This window comes from Telopea speciosissima, chromosome 3, assembly GCF_018873765.1.
Source record: "Telopea speciosissima isolate NSW1024214 ecotype Mountain lineage chromosome 3, Tspe_v1, whole genome shotgun sequence".
NCBI lineage: Eukaryota > Viridiplantae > Streptophyta > Magnoliopsida > Proteales > Proteaceae > Telopea > Telopea speciosissima.
The window spans coordinates 31,030,690-31,035,699 of record NC_057918.1 but is presented as its reverse complement, the minus strand read 5'-3'; positions in this window follow the sequence as shown (position 1 = coordinate 31,035,699).

The window sequence follows — 5,010 nt, the reverse complement described above, 5'->3', positions numbered from 1 at the left end:
ATTTCTATTATCATGGCTCCAAAGGAGCCCCCAAACCAAGCATAAAATCAAAGGGTTCCTATGCCAAACCTACTTCTTCAAATCAACTAATCAAAATGTCCCCTTCCAAAACAGTAGTTGAAAGTGTTCCCTTCACCCAAGTCGTGGCTAGTCGTCCACTCAAATAGTTCCTAACACAGGTCATCTCAACACTCTCTAGACCAAGCTCCTCCACAACAACAAACCAGTTTCTTCCCAAAACTTACCCAAGAGTCGATATATCCTCAAACAAGCCCATCAAGACATTTTTGCCCTTGATGACCAGTTCACTAAAGGCTGCAACACGCTTTGTGGAAGTAGCAAGAAGGGCTTTTTCCAAGGTTGGGATTTCTATTCCCCAAATAGTTCAAAAAGTCAAGAATTCTATGAGTTCATCCTAGTTGATACGGATTCTATACGTATCAAACAAAATTCGACAAAATTGATCCTAGTCCGGTTACCCATACTTGATAACCATTTTACAAATTATCGGTTCAAAAGATTGGGGTACACATCCCCTCTCTACAAAGAGGTTCTCTCAAAACTACCAGCCCAGGAATACCACTATTTTGACTACATGGATGCTTGGCACCATGCTTTCTGTTTCAAAATAGCAAGAACCAACATTCCCGGTTCTTTTGTTTCGACTTCAAGTTCTCGGCCCAATTCCAAATTGGTTCCCTCGTTGGTGGGCCGCCTTTGGGCCAATTAGTGACATTTTGCGGATCAAGTGTTCGATGCTTTAAGCATTTATTGCCAGACACCGAACAAATTCTGAACAACCAGGATCTCCCGAGGTTCTTCATCCATTGCCGTCGGCTTGGATCGTTTATTGGGAGTATGCAATTGGACAATCCGAAGGCCCCGATTGCTCTACCCCTTTTCTACAAAGAAACTTCGAGTCAAGTGGTGGGACAAGTGTGATCCGAGAAGATGTACCCACGAGGCCCTTACTCAATCCCTCACAAAAGCCAAAACTCAAGCGGCCCTCACGGAAGGATCGGACAAATCCGATGAATGATGAAGACGCCTCAAGCTAAAAGCCAAACAAGGCGAGATCGAGGCCACGTGGCTGCCCTCGATCTTCAAGAAGAAAAAGAAGAAACCAGTTCAAGTGTTGGGTCCATTGACCCCCACCTCCATGAAGGTCAATATGCCCAAGATCCAAATGATGGGCTGGACCTCATCATATGATTCTCTTCAACAAGGTCCACGGAAGGTCCGTAAGCCAAACATCAAAAAGAGTGGGCCTTTAAGCCCATGGGTTAGTCTCCAAACCCCGATATTGGAGAATCGTCGACCATGACGACATCATAAAAATGGCTCGACAAATGACACGTGGCTGTATCAAAAGTCGTGTCCCGTCACTATCTCTGGTCCTAGATAGTCAAGCCACCACTGGCCCATTCAAATACGAGTGAACCATCTAAACCAAACCAATGAGGAAAACAGTGTTTCGACCGTGGAATGCCTCGGTGCGATTTTGAAGCTTTTTTCAAAGATTCCAAGTTCTACCAACAAAGTGGTGAATAGTAAAATTGACTTTTTCTTGTAGCACTACGGACCAAAACGCTTTGGCGCCTCGCCTCCAAAGTCAAGACTCGGGCCCACGCCCACATGCTTCTACGCTCTACCAAAGATGCCTTCAAGATAAGGTTTGCTTTCGGTGGAAAAGTAAAGCGATCAAAGCCTCAAAGCTCTATAAGACCCCTCTTCTTCTCCATAGAGAAGGAGGAGAATCTCTGAAGAGAAAAAAGAAAGCACGCAGCACTGCTGTAGCTCAGCTCTTCAAAGTTCTTACACCAAGTTACTTCAAGTATTTTTAATTTTATTTCTTCAAGTGTAACTCCAAGTTTATTTCATCAAGTGTTCTTCAAGCTGTAACTAAGTTTCATCAAGTGTTCGTCAAGTCTGTAACTGCAAGTTTAAGCCTTTATCTCAGGCTTCAAGTTTCCTTCAAGTAAACCCGTAAGTGAATAGTTATCTTCAAGCTTTCTTCAAGAGTCCTGTATATCAAGAGTGTAATTCAAATTCTCCAAGTAATATAAAATTCAAGATTTTATCTTTTATCTTCAAATATTGGCCGGCTCACCGCCTTCAAGCAATGAGGCTACACTGCAAAAGCGGTAGACCGCCGAGGTTACCCCTCCGAGTGCCACGACCGCCCAAATTAAGGGCATGCGGCTTTGCTAAGCACACACAAGTTTTATTTCCGCTGACCTCTTTCAAGTTTTCACTTGCATATTTATTTCATTACTGCATATTTATTTAATACCATTTACTCCCTAAAAATGTAGCAATTAATCTTTAATTGCAAATCAACTCCTCTATCAAATAATATAACATAGTGAACAATAGGTCATGTAATTTAATTATTGTCAAACTCCAATTCATTGTATATATCCATTCCCAGATGTTTGTGATTGTGATCGAACTAAAACAAATTTTGAATACAAACCCACATTGGTCTTCATCTCACAATTATGTGTTTGACCGTACACATACCTTTGTCCTAATAATGTTAATAAATAATATTGCACAAAATAACTTGTAAATATGTACAAAACTTTACTCTAGATCTAAATTTATGTCCAATCATGCATAAACTCTCTCTCATCGATAGTCCCTAATTAAGGGCAATGGATTTCGTGTTGAGCATTTCTTTCGTTCACGATACAACACATCAAATGCAGTACACTGTTATGTAGTCTGAGGGACATCACCAATGATGCATCAAAACTTGTGATGTGTTACCGCAACAACAAGGATCTCTCCGTTCAAAGAGCCAGCTAAATTCTACAATAGGGGAATGTCGTTCCTTAACTGTTGGCAGTAACACATGTGAGGCTCTCACATGATTTAGTTCAATACGCATACCATGTATGTACTCAAATCTATCCTCAGTTCATCGTGAATGGAATGATGGTTCAATGTTTGATAGGAAGAAAACGATGGGGGCAGAACAAGTTTAGGGTTTCGTGAAACGATGGGTTGTGAAAATAGGGTCTTGGTTTTGCTTTTTACATTTGGATATGATCGGTTTAAATGGTTTGTTTTATTCCATCTAACCGTCTTCCATAAAGGAAATTTGAATCCTTTAAAAAATGTCCGTTAGATTCCTCTGTCGCCACACGTCGCTCTCACAATATAGGGCAAGATGATGGCTGCTACCTGTCAGGCCGTAGAAGATCTACTGGATACATGTAGCAGTCCCTATTTGGCTGAGAATCTCCTGATGTGCGGGATTGTGCCTCTTTTTTTTTACTATCTTTCATCTTTCACTTTTCATCCGTTTTTCTTTTATTAATTTTCCATCTTCCATTTGTCATTTTTTCATTTTTCATCTTTCATCTCTATCCCTGTCCCTCTTTTCCCACCTCTTCTTTCTTGTTTTGGCTAGAACTCAGTTTTCTCTACTTTGTTTTGTTTAGATCCATGTAGCAGATCCCATTAAGTTGGGATAAGGCTGAGTTTATTATTGTTTACCTACTTTGTTTTATTTGGATCTATGTTGTCGACGTCATTAAGTTAGGATAAGGCTGATTTTGTTGTTGAAAAACAAATACACATTGAAAACGGAAAAACACAAGCTGTTGCTAGAAACCTATAACACTGAGAAAAGAATGGACCGGATATTTCTTGTATTTAAATTCATTGTACACAAACCACTAATGCAATTATAGTTCTTCTCTTTTGTAATAACTTTTACTCACTTGAGCAACGGAAGGAATCAATCTCTTCAACTCTTGAATGGATCGATAACGCTAAGACTATCACACAAAATCTCTATTTTCTAAAGTTTCACAAAACGTTGCCAAAATCTTCAATGTCTCCCTCCCCTTCTCTTGTTTATATAAATGTTTATATAAATCCCACTTTATGGGTTATCTAGATTATGTGCAATTAGGATTCTCAATCTAGACTGTCTACAATTAGGACTCTCAATCCCTATCTACCATGTGTCCATCTCATTGGCAATTTTTTTATTTTCAAATATGCTACTTAAAAGGAGGGAAGAGGTAGACTTAAAAAAAGATATTTATCTAACATAATTATCTTAAAGATATTATGAGATAATTATGTTAGATGATTTATTTATTTATTTTTTGTAAAAGATAATTTAATTCATTTACTTCCTAAAAATGTAGATATTCCCAATTAGATCTTCTATCAAATAATATAACATAATGAATTATAGGACATGTAATTTAATTGTTGTCAAACTCCAATTCATTGTATATATCCACACCGAAATTTCTGTGATCGTGATCAGATTAAAACACATTTTGAATACAATTCTCAAATAATAATATGGGGAGGGGATTCATGCACGATACCCAATCTATACATGATTCTTCAAATAAGAGGGTTTGGTCATTTTGACCCATGTTGGTCTTCATCTCACGATTATGTGTATGACTGGGCACATAACCTTTGGCCTAATAATATTAATAAATAATATTGCACAAAATAACTTTGTAAACATTAACAAAATATTACATTGGATCTAAATTTATGTCCAATCATGCATAAACACTCTCTCCTCGATATTCCTCAATTAAGGGCAATGGATTCCGTGTTTAGCATTTCTTTTGTTTATGATACGACACCACAAATGCTATACACTAGTATGTAGTCTCAGGGGCAACAACCAATGATGCATCAAAACTTGTGATATGTTACCACAATGACAAAGATCTCTTTGTTCAAAGGGCCAATTAAATTCTATAATAGGGAATGTCGTTCCTCAACTGTTGGCAGTAATACATATGAGACTCTCACGTGATTTAGTTTAATACACATACAATATATGTATTCACATCTGTGCCCCTGGAATCACAATTCCTAGAAGCACATAATTCGACTACCATTTGAATAGGGTGTTTAATCAAATCCCTAGTCAAGAACGTTTTATATAAAAACCTAAAAACAACCATATTCCATTAATTATATGTCACATAAAATAATGATCAAATTAATTCAATTAATTAA